Source organism: Sapajus apella, unplaced genomic scaffold (assembly GCF_009761245.1).
Source record: "Sapajus apella isolate SASKATOON/1434 unplaced genomic scaffold, GSC_monkey_1.0 scaffold29, whole genome shotgun sequence".
NCBI classification, from domain to species: Eukaryota; Metazoa; Chordata; class Mammalia; order Primates; family Cebidae; genus Sapajus; species Sapajus apella.
Genome location: NW_022436969.1, coordinates 15,218,652 through 15,242,609, shown reverse-complemented (window position 1 = coordinate 15,242,609; position 23,958 = coordinate 15,218,652). Strand labels below are relative to the sequence as shown.

The 23,958-nt window shown below is 39.0% G+C and overlaps 1 protein-coding gene across 3 annotated transcripts in view; it reads left to right on the top strand.

The window, feature by feature from the left end:
• DLGAP1 (DLG associated protein 1) overlaps nt 1-23,958 on the top strand; it is a 979,377-nt gene that overhangs the window by 50,625 nt on the left and 904,794 nt on the right. The window lies entirely within an intron of this gene.

The window sequence follows — 23,958 nt, the reverse complement described above, 5'->3', positions numbered from 1 at the left end:
AAACCTCTGTTAACCTCAGTGTTCTCAGTTATGAAGCATGGTAATACCTTCCCCACCTCACAGAGTCGTTTCACAGATTAAAATATGTGCACAAAAGCACCCTTAAAACCATGCAAGACTTTATCTTAAATTCTCTTGAGGCATGAGAATGGGATCTGGAGGCAGGGAACCTAAGGCCGATACATGCTGACATCCTAGAAAGAAATCAAAAGGAAAACCCCAGCTTCCACGCCCAAGTAACAAAAGGACCAGAGGCTACTCCTTTTGCAAACTCCCCTCCCTTTCTGCATCACAGATGAAAAATGGAAAGTACCTCTGATTGGTCCCGTCCCACAACCAATCAGACTGGTGGTGGGCATAGTCTTCATCTGCATAGACAGATGTAACCACTTCAGCCTCTGATTAGTCCCCTCTCATAACCTATCAGATGTTCGCATAGGGTGTAACTTTGTAACTTCACTTCTGCAACCAATCAGACTGGTTGCAGGCCATGCCTTCATTTACATAGGGTAATAAACCAAGTAGCTAATGGGAATCCTTTAAGATTTAAATACCCAGAAAATTTCATTACCAAGATGCTTGATCTGGGCCCGCTCCCACACTATGAATTGTACTTTCATTTCAGTAAAGTGTTTTCATTGCTTCATTCTTTAGTTGCATTGTTTGTACTTTTTGTCCAAATCTTTGTTTAAAATGCCAAGAAACTGGAAGATTGGTAGTTAAGACCTTCCACCGATAACAAGTCTACTTTCTAAAGCTAGTTTGGGGCCACTGTTTGTGGCACCAGTGATTTTAGTGTTTGAAATGAACTCCCTGGACCCATCTTTGTCTTGAGATAATCTTCTAAGAACACAAGATAAGTCAGTTAGGTGAGAAACAGTGAAAGCCACTTTGTGTGTTAAGTGTAATAATGTAAAATGTCAATCTTCAGAACAATAGGAACCTATTATGTCCCCTCTTACTGTCTATTTTTATCATTATACATATTTATTTATATTTTAATTCTCAGAAAGCAGCAAACTTCCTGAGAAAGAAAAAAAAAAAAACGGCACTTTGAGAAAATGTTCATTGTGGTCTTTGAATAATTCCTGACACATGCTGGAAAGACTATGGAAATATAAGGAAATAAGGTTTCTTCTTCCTTCCTTCCTTTCCCTTGCAATTAATTATGAGTGTTTTAAAGCAGTGTCTGGATTACAGAAGCTATCCAGATAAAATGACCTACGAGGTATGTAAATTGGTCATCTATGTTGTACTGATATGTGCTTTTCCACCAGTGGAAAATGGACAAGCATGTTGCCTTCTGATTTGGATCGCCTTGAGTGATACCTATGGCATTAATACTCCTACTTTGGCACAGGTGTTCTAGGTGCTGATGTAAACCCAATTTTGAGTTATAGTTTATAATTGCAGGAAAATTCCCTTTATTTTTCAGCCACTAATGGAAGTGCTGGAACCTCACTTATGCATGTGAATACTTTTCCAACTGTGTGTAACTGAATCTACTTAAACTTAAGTAGTTGCTGATATTCTTGTTTTTTCCCCATGCAATGAAGGTACCATTCTCCATCACAATTATTCTCTTATTTTCTCAAAGAACTAGTAGGATATAGTTGTTCTATTTTTAGCATTTGTTTCAAGATCATAGGAAGGCATAGAGAGAAGCCTTTTTTGTCGTTGTTATTTTTGTTTTAAAATCCAGCTATTAGATAATCAGCTCATGTCTAGCATATGTGAATGTTTTGCTGTCCTGCCAGAGTCTTCTGTGACTTTGCTGTATTTGTCTGTCCTTTCTGTGTTTTCCTCATATTATTATAATCTCTGATTTTATAGGATTCCCTTTTAAATTGATATTTTCCTTTGAAAGACTTTGAAAATCGATACAGAACAAAATTATATAAAATAAAGTATAGACTCCATTCTAATTCATTAGATTTATTTTAACCCTCAAAGCTATTTCCCAGTCTTATATGTAAGAGTAAACTAGTTTTCATCTTTATGTATTATATATGTTTTCGTCAACTCATGATAGCTAAGCTTAGATTGTCTACCTTGGGTATTACCTGTGGCATTTATATTTTGTTGTTGTGTAAGTTTTATTCCAAATTCTTCCTACTACTTGCCATGTTTTCTTACAGTCTCCAGAGCAGCTGGCGTGTGCTCAGTTAAATAATTATTAGGAAGGGAAACTGACTTCACAGGAAAAAAATCAAAATGTATTTCAAACTCAGCTTGAACTGAATTTTGAGTTATCTAATGCTATTAAATGAGATTTTACTTGGTCCTATCATTAATTAATATCCTAAAAATTTATCAATTCTTTCCAAATCAAATACAGTGAAATACTCATATGCTTATAAAAACAAGAAACTGGATAAGGAACATTTTTATCACCATGCAGTTTCCTTCCTCAAAAGTCCTGTGATTTTGGTGTCTGCCATAAAGCCTCCCTCATCCAACCCTGGTCGTCTGTGGTATCTCTTCAGGCTCTGATCCTGAGAGCAATTTAGCAGAGGAGTTTTGACTGGGACTGGGAAGCTTAAAGGTTGATGACCAGATAGTTTGGGAGAGAACTGTCTTCCCACTTTATCTGAGCAAGTGGGAAGAAAGGGCTGCAGAAGGGAGCCAGGAAGAAAAAAATAAAAGTGAGACCCAATTCTTCTTGATATTGCATAGTCTAATTACTTAAATGTGAAACCTCCAGAATGTCAAATAGATCTTGCAAATAACTCATGGACACTCAACTAGAGTTTAGTAAGAAAAAAAAAAAAAAAAGAAAGTCATTGGTAGCTTGATGGGGATAGCATGGAATCTATAAATTACTTTGGGCAGTATGGCCATTTTCACAATATTGATTCTTCCTAACCATGAGCATGGAATGTTTCTCCATCTGTTTGTGTCCTCTCTCATTTCCTTGAGCGGTGGTTTGTAGTTCTCCTTGAAGAGGTCCTTCACATCCCTTGTTAGTTTTATTCCTAGGTTTTTTATTCTCTTTGTAGCAATTGTGAACAGGAGTTCACTCATGATTTGGCTCTCTGTCTAGTATTGATGTATAGGAATACTTGCTTTTTTTGCACATTGATTTTGTATCCTGAGACTTTGCTGAAGTTGTGTATCTGCTTAAGGAGGGGCTGAAACTATGGAGTTTTCTAAATATACAATCACGTCATCTGCAAACATCATCCTGTTACCAAAACCTGGAAGAAACACAACTAAAAAAGAAAATTTCAGGCCAATATCCATGATGAACATTGATGCAAAAATCTTCAATAAAATAGTGGCAAACTGAATCCAACAGGCTGGTTCAACATCCACAAATCTGTAAACGTAATCTATCACATAAAGAGAAACAAAACAAAAACCACATGATTATCTTAATAGATGCAGAGAAGGCCTTTGACAAAATCCAACAGCCCTTTATGCCAAAAACTCTCAATAAACTAGATATCGATGGATCATATTGCAAAATAATAAAAGCTATTTACAACAAACTCACAGCCAATATCACACTGAATGGGCAAAAACTGGAAGCATTCCCTCTGAAAACTGGCACAAGACAAGGATGCCCTCTCTCACCACTCCTATTTAACATAGTATTGCAAGTTATGGCTAGGGCCATCAGGCAAGAGAAAGAAATAAAGAGTATTTGAATAGAAAGGATGTCAAATGACTATCTTTACAGAATTGGAAAAAACCACCTTAAACTTCATATGGAACCAAAAAAAGACCCCATATAGCCAAGACAATCCTAAGCAAAAAAAAAAAAAAAGAAGAAGAAGCTGGAGGCATCACACTACCTGAATTCAAACTATATTACAAGGCTACTTTAACCAAAACAACATGGTACTGGTACCAAAACAGAGATATAGACCAATGGAACAGAACAGAGGCCTCAGAAAGAATGCCACACAACTACAACCATCTGATCTTTGACACACCTGACAAAAACAAGCAATGGGGAAAGGATTCCCTATTTAATAAATGGTGTTGGGAAAACTGGCTAGCCACATGCAGAAAGCTGAAACTGGGTCCCTTCCTTATACCTTATACAGAAATTAACTCTAGATTGATTAAAGATTTAAACATGAGGCCTAACACCATAAAAACTCTAGAAGAAAACCTTGGCAATACCATTCAGGACATAGGCATGGGCAAGGACTTCATGACTAAAACACCAAAAGCATTGGCAACAAAAGCCAAAATAGACAGATAGGATCTGATTAAACTCCAGAGCTCCTGCATGGCAAAAGAAACTGTCAATAGAGTGAACCGGCAATCAAAAGAATGGGAAAAAATTTTTTACAATCTACCCATCTGACAAAGGGCTGATATCCAGAATCTACAAAGAGCTTAAACAAATTTACAAGAAAAAAACAAACAACCCCATCAAAAAGTGGGCAAAGGATATGAGCAGACACTTTTCAAAAGAAGACATTTATGTAGCCAACAAACGTATGAAAACAAAAAGCTCATCATCACTGGTCATTAGAGAAATGCAAATCAAAACCACATTGAGATACCTCACGTCAGTTAGAATGGCGGTCATTAAAAAATCAGGAGACAACAGATGATGGAGAGGATGTGGAGAAACAGACATGCTTTTACACTGTTGGTGGGAGTGTAAATTAATTCAACCATTGTGGAAGACAGTGTGGTGATTCATCAAGGATCTAGAAATAGAAATACCATTTGATCCAGCAATCCCATTACTGAGTATATATCCAAAGGATTATAAATCATTCTATTATAAAGACGCATGCACATGTATGTTTATTGTGGCACTGTTCACAATAGCAAAGACTTGGAACCAACCCAAATGCCAATCAATGATAGACTGGATAAAGAAAATTTGGCACATATACACCACGGAATACTATGCAGCCATAAAAATGGATGAGTTCATGTCCTTTGCAGGGACATGAATGAACCTGGAAACCATCATTCAGCAAACTGACACAAGAACGGAAAACCAAACACCACATGTTCTCACTCATAAGTGAATGTTGAACAATAAGAACACATGGACACATGGAGGAGAACATCACGCACTGGGGCCTGGGGGTCGGGCACTAGGAGAGGAATAGAAGGGGGTGGCGGGATTAGGGAGGGATAGTATTAGGAGAAATACCTAATGTAGATGACAGGGTAATGGATGCAGCAAACCACCACCATGGCACACATATACCTATGTAACAAACCTGCATGATCTGCACATGTGCCCCAGAACTTAAAGTATAATAAACATATTTTTTTAATTCCAATAAATATATGTTGTTTTTAATTATTTCTGATTGTTTAACTGTTTCCTTAGAGTTGAAAAACTGGTCTGTAGAGGCTGACTCTTTGGAGTCAGTGACAAATCTTTTGTGGGCCAATTTCATGGTTAATTTCCCCCCCACCCCCGCACCCGCACTGTGGCCCAGGGTGGAGTGCAGTGGCTCAATCTTGGCCCACTGCAATCTCCTCCTCTTGGTTTCAAGCAATTCTCCTGCCTCAGCCTCCCAAGTAGCTGGGACTACAGGTGTGTGCCACCATGCCCAGCTAATTTTTTTGTATTTTTAGTAGAGACGGGCTTCACCATGTTGGCAAGGATGGTATCGATCTTCGGACCTCGTGATCTGCCCGCCTCAGCCTCCCAAAGTGCTGGGATTACAGGCGTGAGCCACTGCGCCCAGCTGGTTAATTTTTAAAAATAAATCTTTGTGTACTCAAAATTAAAAAAAAAAAAGAAAAAGAAGGAATGGAAGGAAGGAGGGAGGGAGAGAAGGAGAGAAGGAGGGAAGGAGGGAAGGAAGGAAGGAGGAAGGAAAGAGGAAGGAAGGAAGGGAAGGAAAGAAGGAAGAAAGGAAGGAAGGAAGGAAAAGGAAGGAAGGAGGGAAGGAAGGAAGGAGGGAAGGAAGGAAGGAGGGAAGGAAAAGCTATTTCCATTCCAAGGGATAATCTCAGCCTTTTTAATTATTAAAATTTGCATGCATATAGGAACAAATTTCTCCATTTTAAAATGTAACTAGACTTTGATTGCATTATTTAAACATTTCTTAAAATATAACAGAGTTTGGCAGGAATACAATCAATAGGGGAGGGAAACTTTGTCATCAGAATTTTTGTGTGTATTTGAAAGCATGCATGGTTAAATATTGCTGATCACTTAAAAATTGTTTTGTTAAAAAGAATTTTTCGCTAAAAACATCTTTTATTTTCTTTTCAAACATAGATAACATTAAGCATTATTACTGTAATACCGAGTTTTGAAAATGAAAATTAAATAATTAGAATTGTCATTGTCTGGGTAAAATTACATTATATTTCCTGAATTTTAAAAACTTAACCTATATTTTCCAGATATATTTTAGTTGATCATAGGGAAGTGGACTTTTTGACAGAAGTTCAGTAGTTGGTTTACAGATCAAGTAAACATTATATGCTCTCAATCCACATTAATGAGCAACTATCACGCATTACAATGGACACTTTTAAACAGCACAAGGGCCTATAACATATCAACTTTAAATTATGTCAATATCTCGAAATCATAACTAATAAAACCTCCTGTTAATTAATGTAGAAAATATGCCTTTAGTTTTCAATGTTATTCAGAAGAAAAAAAAATGGTAAGAATATCTTTAAGTTTTAGCCAGGGTCAGAGGTCTGCCATAATTCATACATTGAGCCATTATCTTTTGCAATATAATATTAAGATTTCAAAGTGTGCAATATTGTTGGAGATAAGAACATCTATAAATCTGTTCAATCTCCATTAAGGCTGGCCTGACATGCAAGCATTCCAAATAATTGCTTTGGGTGACAGAGAGATTTTGGTGAGAGATGTGGTGAGAAAATCAGCCAGACTCCATTTGCTGCTGGTTACAGACATATCATCATGGACTCTAGTGGGCCATTTGACTTTCTTCTTTTTACTTCCTCTGATTTTTCTTTTTGCAAAGCAACTTCTTACCAATTCAGTGCTTTTTAACAATTAAAAAAGCAGTACTCTACAATGGTAAAGTCCTAAGGTAAAAAAAAAAAAAATGGCTTTGAGATCTGATTCTGATGTTCATGGGCCAAGTGACCTTGAAAATGTTATTTCACCCTGTCTGAATCTTTCTCATCTGTAAAATAGAATTAACATGTCTTCCCAGACTGCTTGAAGAGCAAATAAGGCACTTTATTTGTTATTTTGAAAATGACTGTGATAAATGAATATGTGAGATTATGATATTATAGTTCCTGACATCAATAATATAAATAGAAATATCTGTTTCTGATAAACCTGTTTTGTTCACCAATTTAAAAATAATTTCCTCAAATTTAGTGGATTAAATGAAACATTATAAATAATACAGTTGGCTGGGCACGGTGGCTCACGCCTGTAATCCAACCACTTTGGGAGGCTGAGGCAGGCAGATCATGAGGTCAAGAGATCGAGACCATCCTGGCCAACATGGTGAAGCCCCATCTCTACTAAAATACAAAAACTTAGCCTGGTATGATGGTGTGCCCCTGTAGTTCCAGCTGCTTGGGAGGCTGAGGCTGGGGAATTTCCAGTACCTGGGAGGCAGAGGTTGCAGTAAACCAAGATCGCACCACTGCACTCCCACCTGGCAACAGAGCAAGACTCCGTCTCAAAAATAAAATAAAATAAAAATAAAAACAATATAGTTGTGAGTTTTACTATGCCCTCTTATACATCTTACTGCCCTAAAGGAGTGTTAATATTATCATAGCTAGATTACATGAAGATACTGACTTCTGATTAGATACTTATTGGCCAAAGAGTGGCGAAGTTCAGTTATAGCCACAAGGGATGATAAATTTTAGTGTGCTCTGAAAGCTGTAATCAGTAGCCCCCTGCTATTGGATTGTGTAAGTGCTGAGGCTACTTTCTTTCAAGGAACCCTGGCGTTTTACCCTCCTTGTCTATGTCCCCTCAGTGTGGTGCTTAAATCACCTAGGTGCTTGTTAAAATATAGATTGCTGGACCCTTGCTGCCTGCAGCCTTAAAATATAGTTTAGAATTCGCCAGGAATATACAATGGTGGAGGGAAACTTTGTCATAGGAATTTTTGTATGTATTTTAAAGCATGCATGGTGAAACATGACCTCATTTAAAAACTGTTTTGTTAAGGTTAATTTTAAACTAAAAAATGTCTTTTATTTTCTTTTCAAACATAGAAAACATAAAGCATTGTTATATCAAGTTTTAAAAATGAAAAATAATTAGATTTGTCATTATCTGGGTCAAATTACATTATATTTTCTGAATTTTAAAAATTTAACCTATATTTTCCAGGTATATTTTAGTTGATCTTAGGATCAACTTCCCTATGATCAATGGGATTATGCTTTTTAAAGACCTCCAAATGCTGCTGACACACACTAATGATTAAATATCACTAGTTCTTGGTCGCTAAATTCTCATTCTGACAAATCAATAAGTGTAATTCTTCTAAATTTTATAAACAAAAAACTTGGGGTAAAAAAAAAAAATACACCTTTCTCATGCCTAGTATAGTGACTGGTACTTTTGTTCTAGATCTGTTTTTATTGGCAGTTGTGGCTTTTTTTTTTTTCTTTCCAAAATAAGAAGCATGGTTTTTCAAAGAAAGTATTGCAAAGATGGGGTTAAAAGATTTAAGCTTCTTTGACACCTTTCATCCAACCAGGGTCTGTGACTATTAGCTGAAAAATTGTAGAACTCATTTTGACAAAGGAGTTTTGTGTTGTGAGCTGTAATAGGAATTGGTTTGGCTCCACCTCCAACTGAAATGAAACTTTGGATCTGATCATTAACCATTTGGGAATGCTTCTGCTGATATTAGTAATAGTGTGTCACTTGATTTCCTGTTTTCTGTATGATTTACCCAACCTGATACTCTTTGGCTGATACTTAGACTTTGAACTAATTTGGGAGATTCTGACGTATTTTAACTATCCAGGGAAGAAAAGAGTTGACTGGTGTTTAAGTGTGAAAATAAGGACCTCCAGTGTATTTACAAATAGTAAACTTTAGTAGGCAGGATAGGCTGAATTAAGGGAAAGGAAATCTTTGAAACTTTGAAGCCAAAGTAGATTGTTCTACAGCAAGAGTTCTTAAAGCGTAATCCGCATCTATCAGGTTCGGTACACAGTGGAGGTTGTTATACATGCACATTTCCAGGCACCACCACACATCTGTATTCTTGCCTGGTGAGTTGGCCATGATATGATGTTATCAGCTCTGAAATTTATTTTCTCAGCTCTTTGGACATTGTCCAAAGAGTCTTAACATCTCAGCCTTCTCAATCATATAGGCTGAGCCTTGGTTTCAGCTGCTGTGTCTACCAGTTGCTCCCCACAGAGCCCCCCAAAGGACATTCTGTACATGTCCTGCAGTCTTTATTTCATGTCCTTTACGCTTAGTGACATATACCCATGAAAATATACATGGGACATAGGAAAGAGTCAACTTGACAATTTCCTTCTCTGGATTGGCCCAAGTGGCCCAGGCATCATCTGTCCCTTAGCAGATGCTGTAGCAGCAGGTTTAAAGATTCAGCCTGTTCTTTTTCCGTTCTGAACAACAGCAGGGGAGGAATTGTCCTTTATGAGACATATTAGGTCAAAACTTGAATATTTTCACAGAATTATTCAGGTCAGCTTGTGCACAGTGAAAATCAACCTGATCAGCTACCTGTTAACATCTTGTCAGAATCTTTGATTGTTTCCTCTAGTCCTAAAGGGAACAGCACCACCATTCCTGGCTGCTGTGGGGGTGGGAGAGTTGGGGAGTGAAGGCGGATGCTCAGGGGTGTGCTGTAGGTGGATGTCCCGGGTAGTGGTTCAGGAGGAGGCCCAGGGGATGTGGTGCAGGTGGATGCCTGGCAGTGGTGGGGGAACACGTGGTCCAGGCAGCTGCCTTGGGGAGTAATGCAGGTGTTGCTGCAGATTCTAGGTTTGTTGACATCCCTGGTACTGTTTTTATTTAGAGATTTGTTAACGATTCTCTTAGGGTCCTTCCAAATCTGGACATACCCTAGCTTTTTACCCAGATCAGGTTGCTGCTTGGTAAGCATGGTTATAAGGCAGTGCTTAAGAGATTTTATGCTCGGAAAGAGAGAAGGCAGGTCTTGGGAAATGCTGGGCACTTACTGAATAGGTTCTTTAGCTACTTATGAAGTGGGGGATATTCTTCTTCATTTTTTCCCAGTAGATGTCTCACTCTATGGCTTCTTGCTTCTCTGCCTGCCTCTCTTGAGAAAACCAGCCTCTGCACCTGTAATTGAAAAGTAGTAAGCATCTTGTGGGATTAATTGTGCTGACTCAGAGTGCTGGCTTTATCCCCAACAGTCTCAACAAAGGATTTCCAAGGAAAGATGGAGAAAAAGCTTTCCCAGGATGTTGTAAAATCACTGTGTTTACATTTTTGTTTCTCTTCTCATTCACTGTTTTACTTTGGACAAATAAGCTTTTTGATAATCAGTTTCATCACCTGTAAGATGGGATCTAATAATACTTATCTTACAAGGATTTTTTAAAATAAATGTAATTAATATAAGGTGAATGCACATAAATAGATCCTGAAAAACTAGTAGCTATCATTTGTTACTCTTTTGTAGTAGATTAAATATCTGCAGTGTAAAAAAGAGAATTCCTTCTGGTGTCAATCATTTTTTAAACATAGAAGTAAATCCATTCTTTTTAACAATTTGACATTGAAGTGAGTTGTCAAAAAGATATTTTGACATCACCTTTCCTAATGGTTTTTAAAAAGGGTCACTCTTGATCTGAAATAGCCTGACTTGCCTTACATGGCTAGACTCTAAAAATCATTCCCTGGTTTGTGATTTAATGACTTACCCCTGGCTTAATGGACACATAGAATATTGATTTAAGTGACACAGATGAAAGCAAAGGGACAACGGTTTCTCTCCATTAACCAATTTCCAGTGTTTCTCAAGTGGCTCCCATATTTATCTTTTCATAGCAGCAATAATGCCTTCAACTTCCATCCCCACAATCATCTTCCATCAGGTTCAAAACATTTTCTGTAATAGCTATTAAGTTAATAGACATTGCGGGTCTGCTACACAGAGAGTTGGCAAACAATTTGTCAAGGATCAAGCAGGGCTAGCTGTGTGTAATTTCAGTTAGTATGTCCATAGCATCTCCACTAACTGTAATGCAGTTTCCCCTTTCACTGTATTTGACTTCAACTTCTAATGTCACTGGAGAAAGTGAACAGTCACATTTCTAGTCATGAAAAAATATTGCTTTATTCAAGTCTGCTTTTTCGTATTCCTGCAGAAAAGCACTGGGGACAAATTGGGATTTTCAGGCATTCCCATTAGATGTTTGCCTATCCGTACTTAAAATGCTTAAACAGATGCGATTCTTTTTCAATGCTTGCTTTTCATAGGTATGCCTTATCTCCTTATATAATTTTATGTGGCCTATGGCTGTGAACACATACAAAGGTTTTATGAATATTTACTGACATTAATTAATTTTTGATATACATTAGTATTTCTAAAAAAAATAGATGGCAGAAATAATATACATTGGAGTAAATACTCCTTAACTAATAGATCATATTGTATCCTTCATTCTCTTTAGTATTGTGGCCTAGGAAGTCATTACATCTGTAAAATAGAAGCACACACTAAATTAGAGTAACATATTGATGGATGATTTATAAAACAGCTTTTTTTACTCATAAACCCTGCTCTTAATAGCCTGATAAAAATGTCCTGAAAAAGATGATTTAAGAAATCTTTACCTCTAGCTGATTAACTTAAATTGTAAATACCACTGGCTTCTAATATATGATAAGATTGATCTACAAAATTACCAGTTTATCCTCATGTATCTTAAAATTTTATCTGCTAGAAACATAATAATAGGTGAAATTTACTAATTTCAGCTCAAATAATTCAATTCAGGACAGTTTTACTCCATTAGCGTGTGGCTTGTACTGCTTATGGAAAAAAAAATACTTGTTATCTCTGTAAGGTGCAATAGAGAGCAAGGAACATATCTGAGGAAAAAGATATTTAGGGACTTTTGCATTTCTGTTACAATATATAAATGCATGCTGATAATTTCAAGTGAATATAATCGGTTCGAAGATGAACATAGGATCCAAGAAATATTTTGATAAAAAGTGTGGTTTCAAAGTACATGGCAATAATAAATCAGATTTAAAACTAGACTTTACTAATTTAAAATGATCTATGTTAGTACTCACTCTGACATTGCTATCAGTTACACGTAACCAGAATTAGCTTTCTGAAGCCAGACTAAGGAAATACAGCCTTCTAATAACATAGAAAGTCATGGTTGTTAAGGAAACCAGTACTAATAATGACTACAACAACTTGCTATACATGCTACACATGAGGGATTATGCAAAGGACTTTAAGTGATTTATTTTATTTACTTCTCACAACTCCCCTATGGTGGAGATACTTTATCATGCCTATTTGACAGGTAAAGACATGGAGCCTCAGAGTTTTGTTTTTTTTTTTTTTGGGACGGAGTTTCGCTCTAGTTACCCAGGCTGGAGTGCAATGGCGCGATCTCGGCTCACCGCAACCTCCGCCTCCTGGGTTCAGGCAATTCTCCTGCCTCAGCCTCCTGAGTAGCTGGGATTACAGGCACGCGCCACCATGCCCAGCTAATTTTTTGCATTTTTAGTAGAGACTGGGTTTCACCGTGCTGACCAGGATGGTCTCGATCTCTTGACCTCGTGATCCACCCGCCTCGGCCTCCCAAAGTGCTGGGATTACAGGCTTGAGCCACCGCGCCCGGCCGAGCCTCAGAGTTTTAACAAGCTGCCTTGATTGCACAGTTACTGAGTAACTCTGGGATCAGAACTTAGGTATACCAGGCTCCAGAGCCCATGTTGTTACCTTTTGGCTCTAGCGCCTTTATTCCATGGCAGCTTTACCCCTTTGTTTTGTTCTTTCTCCATGATTTTATTGTAAAAATGATATTCTAATTAGCTTAGAGAGCAAATGTGTGCACATTATACAATATGGGTTTGGGAAACCATAAGCAAAACCCAGCTAAGGGGTCTTCATTCAGTGAGCCACAGACGCTGCCCTCCAGCGTGCTCACCCTCTCCACCTGTCTGGGAAACTCATCCCTCCTTCTGGCTCATGTGGCAAAAAGATATGGAGGTTTCCCTCTCTTGCTCTTCCTTTTGTACTTTTTTTGGTCACCCAAGCCCCAGCCTGAGTTTCTACCTTTCCAAGTGAACCAACTGAATTGTGCTTGAGAAGGAAGAACATGTGGCTTCCTCTCAAGACCCCCAATACCCAGCACTACTCATCTCCACATGGCTTATCTACGGGAACCCTTCCTTGCATTTTCCTTCTCATCTCCTAGACTTCAGAGTAGCAGAAGAACATGGTTTTGAGAATAACCCAATCTCTTTCTTTAATTTTGCTATTATGGAAATAAATCCTGGGTCCTCACATCATAAAGGACATTTCTACTGCAGAGTTGCTACTGTCCCTGTTGTTGGAGTGGCCGTGGAATTCCATGCTGGATTTCCTGGTGGTCATATTCTTTTACAAAGTGGGGTAACGAACCTTTTGGAATCATGGTCTTTGTGTCTTTGTTGAACGCCCTTCGGGTGTGGACGCTTCGTCCATTTACTACTCTCTATCTTTCTTTACACTTTTCTTCCTCAGACTGGGAATTGAGTATGAAATTTGTATTTGCTCTTACTAAGTTATAGAGGCGAATTCATCTAGAAAAGACTAACAGCATCTTTCAAACATCTACAGCCAATTATTCTAGTTTTCCCTGTGCCTGCAGCCGGTGGAGTTAGAATGTCTTTTAGCAGATGCACCTCCACATGTTTGTATTCTACGGGGTACATATTTCTTGGGTTGAGGAGACCCTGGGTCTTCTTCAGGTAAACTCTATCACTTTTCCCATTGTCTAGTGTCGGAATGTAAGTGATCTTGAATTTATCTTTATCGTGGGGTTTAGGAACATGTTAACTCCAGCTCCCACATTCAGTGTTACTTGTGCATTTGATTATGAATGTTTTTATATTCTTTTCTGGTATTCAAGCAAGGCTGTTTAGCATATCCCCTCTCTCCCACAAATTAGGAGTTTTATTATTTAATGGGTATTGACTTAAGTAGATTCTGTCATAAACTCTTGTATTCAAAAATCATTAGGTTGGAAAAAATGTTATTTGGCTCTCAAAAGAGCGTTTATTTACATTTACCAGAAAACACGATTTGATCTTCTCTTCATCCACCTCCACCCAGCCATGTTTTGAATGGCAGATCTTTACGGAGTACCCGCTGCATGGCCAGAGGTTTCCCAGGCTGAAACCATCAGTCTCTGGCTATAGGTAATGATGGAGCGCTCGCACTGAGGTAGACACTAGAAATAATAATTTTAAAAGACAAAATTTTGATTTTACTTTAAATCTCTTTCTTGATTTTGAATAATTTATCTGATTTCTTTTGACCCAAGGAAAAGCAATACTTACTTCCCCAATTTTTTAGAGATAATAACAGAAATATAAAAAAGAAAAAGAAAATGTTAAATAAAAGTTGATATACATTTGGAATTTTATTTTCTCTTTCTTTTTCTTTTGTATGTCAGTAGGGGAAAATGTGAACTTAGATAAGGAATTCCTAATGCAATGTGCTATTTCTTTTACAACTTGTGTTTTGTGTTGGAACACTTCAAAATTAGGCATAAAACTCAAATGAAAGTCTGAAAAATCAGAAACTGGAAAATTAAAATTGAAATGTCTGGGTAATTTTTAATGGCTGTTACTTGTTTTCTTTGTCCAAACACTCTATTCTGACTATTCTGAGCAAGATTTTATTTATGGGTAACTACTAACTCTCAGTACCAAATGGCTTATTTCAGCACAGTAGGGTCGAATGAAGACCTGACCTGTTTCATATTCACTTGCTCAGGCTGAGCATGCTTTATTTGCAATAGATGAGAAATGAAACTGTGTAAAGCAATTTATGAAATTCTACAAAAGAAATCTAAAAATATCACTATTGGCATAAGAACCTTACTAATTTCCGTGATCATCAAAATCTTGATTTCTAAAAATAGGTTTGTTCCCACCTTCTTAAAATTAATTATCTGATTCACTGACAGTGGAATTTGTATTACAAAGAAGATATATTTTAACAATAAACTGTAGTTTTCATTTAAAACCTACATTTTCATAAATAATTAACTAAGCTAATTTAAAAAATCAATTAAACCCAGTGATTCGAGGCATTCCATTTTGGGGTTTTTTCCCCCAAATTCTTCTCCAAGGGAATCCTTACAGGTAGATGTGCATTTTTCTGGGTTTTTATTTTATTGTTTAAATATTGTCATCAGAACAATTACTTAGTTTGAAGTAAGTTCTTTCAAAATGCTGATGAAATAATGAATAAAGCAAAAGGAAATTTATTCTTAAATTCTTGTCTCACACACCTTCAATAGCTTCTTGTTTCTTCCTGTTTAAAGAACAGTAGACATTTGATAATTGAAACTGATTAGAATTGTGCCCACTTATTAGCAAAAGCAAAATCCATGTCGTCTAGTAAATAAATACATTTTTTGAGGCTATGTAACTCATAGTCATCCTTACAGTGGCCTTCTTCTTTTTCTCTTTGTCTTCAGATATGCAGAAATTTTCTTGTCACCTTATTATGTTTAGCCATATAGCTACTTTTGTGTTCATTTATTCAGTAAATATCTATTGCACACCTTCTGTGTATTGGTTGTTCTACAGCAGGGATCCTCAAGCCTCCCCCTTCCCCGCCCCCTTCCTGCCACGGACCAGTACCAGTCTCTGGCCAGTTAGGAACCAAGCCTCACAGCAAGAGATGAAGGGCGGATGAGGGAACATTACCGCATGAGCCCCGCTTCCTGTTAGATCAGCAGTGGCATTAGATTCTCACAGGAGCGTGATCTCTGTTGTGAACTGCACATGCGAGGGATCTAGGTTGCACACTCCTTATGAGAATCTACTACTGCCTGATGTTCTGAAGTGGAATAGTTTCATCCCGAAACCACCCCCGCCCCCAATCTGTGAAAAAACTGTCTTCCATGAAACCAGTTCCTTGTGCCAAAAAGGTTGGGGACTGCTCTTCTAGAGAAGGGAGACTTGAGGTAAGTAAAAGAGTAAAACAGATGTAGAGTTCATGTGCCAGCAGGAGAGACAAAAGCAACCAGACAAATACAGATGAAAATTCCATTACAAATTGTGGCGTAGCTACCTCAACAAACTATGGTTGAGATCCAGAATAATGGGAGGGGTTGCCATTTTATTTTTTTTATTATTTTTTTTCCCATTTATTTATTTTATTGCATTTTAGGTTTTGGGGTACATGTGAAGAACATGCAAGATTGTTGCATAAGTACACACGTGGCAGTGTGATTTGCTGCCTTCCTCCCCATCACCTACATCTGGCATTTCTCCCCTTGCTATCTCTCCCCAGCTCCCCACCCCCCACCGTCCCTCCCCTATTTCCCCCCAACTGACCCCAGTGTGTAGTGCTCCCCTCGCTGTGTCCATGTGCTCTCATTGTTCAACACCCACCTATGAGTGAGAACATACGGTGTTTGATCTTCTGCTCTTCTGTCAGTTTGCTGAGAATGATGGTTTCCAGGTTCATCCATGTCCCTACAAAGGACACAAACTCATCATTTTTGATGGCTGCATAATAGTCCATAGTATATATATGCCACATTTTCCCTGTCCAGTCTATCATAGATGGGCATTTGGATTGGTTCCAGGTCTTTGCTATTGTCAACAGTGCTGCAATGAACATTCGTGTGCACATGTCCTTATAGTAGAACGATTTATAATCCTTTGGATATATACCCAGTAATGGGATTGCTGGGTCAAATGGAATTTCTATTTCTAGGTCCTTGAGGAATCGCCACACTGTCTTCCACAATGGTTGAACTAAATTACACTCCCACCAACAGTGTAAAAGTGTTCCTATTTCTCCACATCCTCTCCAGCATCTGTTGTCTCCAGATTTTTTAATGATCGCCATTCGAACTGGCGTGAGATGGTATCTCAATGTTGTTTTGATTTGCATTTCTCTGATGATCAGTGATGATGAGCATTTTTTCATATGTTTGTTGGCCTCATATATGTGTTCTTTTATAAAGTATCTGTTCATATCCTTTGCCCACTTTTGAATGGGCTTGTTAGTTTTTTTCTTGTAAATCTGTTTTAGTTCTTTGTAAATTCTGGATATCAGCCCTTTGTCAGATGAGTAAACTGCAAAAATTTTTTCCCATTCTGTTGGTTGCCGATTCACTCTAATGACTGTTTCTTTTGCTGTGCAGAAGCTGTGGAGTTTAATTAGGTCCCATTTGTCTATTTTGACTTTTGTTGTCAATGCTTTTCGTGTTTTGGTCATGAAGTCCTTGCCTACGCCTATGTCCTGAATGGTTTTGCCTAGATTTTCTTCTAGGGTTTTTATGGTGTTAGGTCTTATGTTTAAGTCTTTAATCCATCTGGAGTTAATTTTAGTGTAAGGTGTCAGGAAGGGGTCCAGTTTCTTCTTTCTGCACATGGCTAGCCAGTTTTCCCAACACCATTTATTAAACAGGGAATCCTTTCCCCATTTCTTGTTTTTGTCTGGTTTGTCAAAGATCAGATGGTTGTAGATATGTTGTGTTGCCTCCGAGACCTCTATTCTGTTCCATTGGTCTATATCTCTGTTTTGGTACCAGTACCATGCTGTTTTGATTACTGTAGCCTTGTAGTATAGTTTGAAGTCCAGTAGTGTGATGCCTCCCGCTTTGTTCTTTTTGCTTAGAATTGACTTGGCTATGCAAGCTCTCTTTTGGTTCCACATGAAGTTTAAGGTGGTTTTTTCTAGTTCTGTGAAGAAGGTCATTGGTAGCTTGATGGGGATAGCATTCAATCTGTAAATTACTTTGGGCAGTATGGCCATTTTCACGATATTGATTCTTACTCACCATGAACATGGAATGTTTCTCCATCTGTTTGTGTCCTCTCTTATTTCGTTGAGCAGTGGCTTGTAGTTCTCCTTGAAGAGGTCCTTTACATTCCTTGTTAGTTGTATTCCTAAGTATTTTATTCTCTTTGTGGCAATTGTGAATGGCAGTTTGTTCTTGATTTGGCTCCTTTAAGTCGGTTATTGGTGTATAGGAATGCATGTGATTTTTGCACATTGATTTTGTATCCTGAGACTTTGCTGAACTTGCTTATCAGTTTCAGGAGATTTGGGGCTGAGACGATGTGGTCTTCTAGATATACAATCATGTCGTCTGCAGATAGAGACAATTTGACTTCCTCCTTTCCTATTTGAATACCCTTTATTTGTTTTTCTTGCCTGATTGCTCTGGCTAGAACTTCTAGTACTATATTGAATAGCAGTGGTGAGAGAGGGCATCCTTGTCTGTTGCCACATTTCAAGGGGAATGCTTCCAGGTTTTGCCCATTCAGTATGATATTGGCTGTTGGTTTGTCATAAATAGCTTTTATTATTTTGATGTACGTTCCGTCAATACCTAGCTTATTGAGGGTTTTTAGCATAAAGGGCTGATGAATTTCGTCAAAGGCCTTCTCTGCATCAATTGAGATAATCATGTGGTTTTTGTCTTTGGTTCTGTTTATGTGGTGAATTACGTTTATAGACTTGCATATATTGAACCAGCCTTGCATTCCTGGGATGAAGCCTACTTGATCATGGTGGATAAGCTTTTTGATGTGCTGTTGCAATCGGCTTGTCAGTATTTTATTGAATATTTTTGCATCTATGTTCATCATGGATATTGGCCGGAAGCTTTCTTTTCTTGCTGAGTCTTTGCCGGGTTTTGGAATCAGGATGATGTTGGTCTCATAAAATGATTTGGGAAGAAATTGTATTGTTTGGAATAGTTTCGGAAGGAATGGTACCAGCTCCTCTATGTATGTCTGGTAGAATTCGGCTGTGAACCCATCTGGACCTGGGCTTTTTTTGGGTAGTAAGCTCTTAATTGCTGCCTCAAGTTCAGACCTTGTTATGGGTCTGTTCAGGGTTTTGGCTTCTTCCTGGTTTAGGCTTGGCAGGAGGCAAGTGTCCAGGAATGTATCCATTTCTTTCAGGTTTACTAGTTTATGTGCATAGAGTTGTTTGTAATAATCTCTGATGATGGTTTGAATTTCTGTGGAATCTGTGGTGATATCCCCTTTATCGTTTTTTATTGCATCAATTTGGTTATTCTCTCTTTCCTTTTTTATTTATCTGGCTAGTGGTCTGTCTATTTTGTTGATCTTTTCAAAAAACAAGCTCCTGTATTTATTGATTTTTTGAAGGGATTTTTGTGCCTCTATCTCCTTCAGTTCTGCTCTGATCTTAGCTATTTCTTGTCTTCTGCTAGACTTTGAGTTTTTTTGATCTTGCTCCTCTAGCTCTTTCAGTTTTGATGATAGGGTGTCAATTTTTGATCTCTCCTTGCTTCTCATGTGGGCACTTATTGCTATATATTTTCCTCTAGAGACTGCCTTAAATGTGTGCCAGAGATTCTGGTAAGTTGTGTCTTCATTCTCGTTGGTATCGAAGAACATCTTTATTTCTGTCTTCATATCATTGTTTATCCAGTCAACATTCAAGAGCAGGTTGTTCAATTTCCATGAAGCTGTGCAGTTCTGGGTTAGTTTTTGAATTCTGAGTTCTAGCTTGATTGCACTGTGGTCTGAGAGACTGTTTGTTATGATTTCCGTTCTTCTGCATTTGCTGAGGAGTGATTTACTCCCAATTATGTGGTCAATTTTAGAGTAGGTGTGATGTGGTGCTGAGAAGAATGTGTATTCTGTGGATTTGGGGTGGAGAGTTCTGTAAATGTCTATTAGGTTTGCTTGGTCCAGGTCTGAGTTCAAGTCCTGGATATCCTTGTTAATTTTCTGTCTGCTTGATCTGCCTAATATTGACAATGGTGTGTTGAGGTCTCCCGTTATAATTGTGTGGGAGTCTAAGTCTCTTTGTAAGTCATTAAGAACTTGCCTTATGTATCTGGGTGCTCCTGTATTGGGTGTGTATATATTTAGGATCGTTAGCTCTTCTTGTTGCATTGATCCTTTTACCATTATGTAATGTCCTTCTTTGTCTCTTTTCATCTTTGTTGCTTTAAAGCCTAATTTATCAGAGAAGAGAATTGCAACTCTTGCTTTTTTTTGCTCTCCATTTGCTTGGTAAATCTTCCTCCATCCCTTTATTTTGAGCCTTTGTGTATCCTTGCATGTGAGATGGGTTTCCTGGATATAGCACACTGATGGATTTTGGCTTTTTATCCAATTTTCCAGTCTGTGTCTTTTGATTGGGGCATTTAGTCCATTTACATTTAGGGTTAATATTGTTATGTGTGAATTTGATACTGCCATTTTGGTGCTAGCGGGCTGTTTTGCCCATTGGTTGATGCAGATTCTTCATTGTGTTGATTCTCTTTATCATTTGGCATGTTTTTGGAGTGGCTGGTACTAGTTGTTCCTTTATATGTATAGAGCCTCTTTCAGGAGCTCTTGTAAAGCTGGCCTGGTGGTGACAAAATCTCTGAGTACTTGCATGTTCACAAAGGATTTTATTTTTCCTTCACTTATGAAACTTAGTTTGGCTGGATAGGAGATTCTGGGTTGAAAGCTCTTTTCTTTAAGGATGTTTAATATTGGCCCCCACTCTCTTCTGGCTTGTAGGGTTTCTGCTGAGAGATCTGCTGTGAGTCTGATGGGCTTCCCTTTGTGGGTAACCCGATCTTTCTCTCTGGCTGCCCTTAGTATTTTCTCCTTCATTTCAACCCTGGCGAATCTGACGATTATGTGCCTTGGGGTTGCTCTTCTTGAGGAATATCTTTGTGGTGTTCTCTGTATTTCCTGGACTTGAATATTGTCCTGCCTTGCTAGGTTGGGGAAGTTTTCCTGGATAATATCCTGAAGAGTATTTTCCAGCTTGGATTCATTCTCTTCTTTGCATTCAGGTACACCTATCAAACGTAGATTAGGTCTTTTCACATAGTCCCACATTTCTTGGAGACTTTGTTCATTCCTTTTTACCCTTTTTTCTCTATTCTTGCCTTCCCATTTTATTTCATTGAGTTGATCTTCAACCTCTGCTATCCTTTCTTCTGCGTGGTCAATTTGGCTGTTGATACTTGTGCATGCTTTGCAAAGTTCTTGTGTTGTGTTTTTCAGCTCCATCAATTCATTTATATTCCTTTCTATTTTGTCCATTCTCATTAGCATTTCGTCAAATCTTTTTTCAAGGTTCTTAGTTTCTTTGCATTGGGTTAGAACATGTTCTTTTAGTTCACAGGAGTTTCTTACTACCCACCTTCTGCAGTCTGATTCTGTCATTTCATCACACTCGTTCTCCATCCAACCTTGTTCCCTTGCTGGTGAGGAGTTGTGATCCCTTGTAGGAGGAGAGGTGTTCTGGTTTCGGGTGTTTTCATCCTTTTTGCACTGATTTCTTCCCATCTTTATGGATTTATCCACCTGTTGCCTTTGTAGTTGCTGGCTTTCAGATTGGGTCCCTGAGTGGACATTCTGTTTGTTGATGATGAGGTTATTTCTGTTTCTTGCTTTTCCTTCTGACAGTCTGGCCCCTCTGCTGTAGGTCTGCTGAGGTCCACTCCAGGCCCTGCTTGCCTGGGGATCAGCTGCAGCAGCTGCTGAACAGTAAGGGTTATTACCAGTTTTCTTCTTCTGCTATCTTTGTCCCAGAAGGATACCCGCCTAGTGTCAATCTGATCTCTCCTTTATGAGGTGACTCTTTGGATATACAGCGGTCAGGGAGCTGCTTGAGGAGACGGTCTCTTCTTTACAGGAGTTCAAATGCTGAGCTGTGAGCTCCGTTATTCATTTAGAGCTGCTGGGCAGGTACTTTTAGGTCTGCTGCAGCAGAACTCATAAACCGCTTTTTGTTCCTAGGTGCTCTGTCCCAGGGATTTAGGGTTTTATGTATGAGTTTCGATTATGCTGCTGCCTTCTTTTTTTTCCTTCAGAGCTGCCCTGCCAGCAAGGAGGTAGCCTAGTCACTGTCTGCTAGTAGAGGCTTTGCTGAGCTGTTGTGGGCTCCGCCCAGCTGCTGAGTGAACATCCCTGCAGTCCTGTTTATATGGGTGTAGTTAGAACTGCCTGGGCAAGGGTGGCCCGCCTCTGTTAGGGCGGAGTCTCCCTGCAGTGGAGGGTTGCCTTGGCAACTGCTGGCTGCTTCAGCAATGGCGGGTTGCCTTGGCAATAGCGGGCTGCCTCAGCATTGGCTGGCTTCCTCCTAGTGGTGGGTTGCCTTGGTAATGGCGGACGCCCCTCCCCCGCAGAGCTGAACTGTCCTGGGTTCAGCTGCACTTGCTGTGAAACTCTCAATCCAGAGAGTTTCTGATTGCTGTTCTTTTGTGGGGGTGGGACCAGCCGAACCTGATCACTGGCTCCCTTCCTCAGAGACTTTTTTTTTTTTTTTAAGTTGGTGTTCCAGTCGCCTGTTGAAGAGGCGCAGGGGTCTGTGTTTTTTCCCCCTGGGGCGACTCACTGCGCTGGCTTAAACAGCGGCACTGAGATTCTTGGTGCTTTTTTTTCCCCTGGAATCTACCGTCCTGGTTCCCTGCTCAGTCCCCTTTTTAATCAGATGAATGGGCGACTTCCCGTGGCTCCAATCGCCAGCCAAAAGGGCACCCGGACCGGTATATTTTGTACAGAGAACCGCTGCTCTGGGGCGCCAACAAAGCAGCCGCGTGGGGCAAAGCAGCAGCGCCAGCCGGCACAGCCTCACTGGCCAAAACAGCTGCGCTGGCGACCTGTGGAGCTCCCCCGTCTGGGAATTGCCTAGTCTGTGGGCAATAAAAATGCGGCATCCACTCACCCTCTGTGCTTTCACTGGGAGCTGCAATCCTGAGCTGTTCCTAAACGGCCATCTTGGATCGTCCCCGGGGTTGCCATTTTAAATAGATTGGTCAAAGAATGCCTCTTGAAGAAACTAGCATTTGACATAAGACCCAAATGTGACAAAGAATCAACCATTTGAAAAGTTAGAGGTAGAGTCCATTCCAGGTAGAGTGTAGAATGTGTGAAAAGGCTCTTGGGTGGGAAAGAGAGTGGCATGTTCACCAAATGGGAAAACATAAAAAGATGACTGTGGCTGGAGCGTAGGGAGAGAGGGGTGTGGAGAAAGATAGAAGAAGAGCCTAGGTATGCAAATAAACAGGGGTCTTGGTAGACTGCGTTTTCATAGGCTGCAGTAAGGAGATAGGATTTTATTTTAAGTGTTTTATTTTATTCATTCTATTTTAAGGCAATCAACAAAATTGTTCAAGTATGCCAGTGACAAAATCTAATTTATGTCTTAAGAAGATCATTTCTTTTGCTTGAAAGAAACCAACTATTGGAATTTGGCAACCACGTGAGGACTGCTGCTGTAAATGGTAGATGATGAAAGTCTAATTCAAGTTGATGGCAGAGGATGTATATCAATTCCTTGCATATTTTGGAGATAGAGTACACGTGGCTTGCTGATGGATTAGGTGTAAGGCATGAGGGTGAGGGAGAGGGAGGGAACAAAGATGACTTTTATGTTTCTGGTTGGAATAGTTGGCCAGGAGTGCCATATCCTAAAAAAGGAGAAGGCTGGGTTTGGGAGCAATTAAACATCATGACTCAAGGGTTTTACTTTGCTCATTCTAAGTTTGGAGCATCTTTGAGATATCCAGGTGAAAATGCGAAGTAGGCTGTTTGAAATGTGAGGCTGGATCTCAGAAGTAAGACTTAGCCTAGGGTTATAAAATGATGTTTAAATCCATGGGCCTACAATCACTGTAGGCTGTACAGTTATTACAGAGACGAGTAGATTATAAAGTTTCCTGTCTTATATGAGCCTTGAAAATTTGAGTAGGTGGATCGGCCAATAGAAGAGACCTAGCAGCACTCTCTTTTAACTAGTTGTCCTCAAGAAGGCATTTGTTAAAGTGTGTAATGACACAAGATCA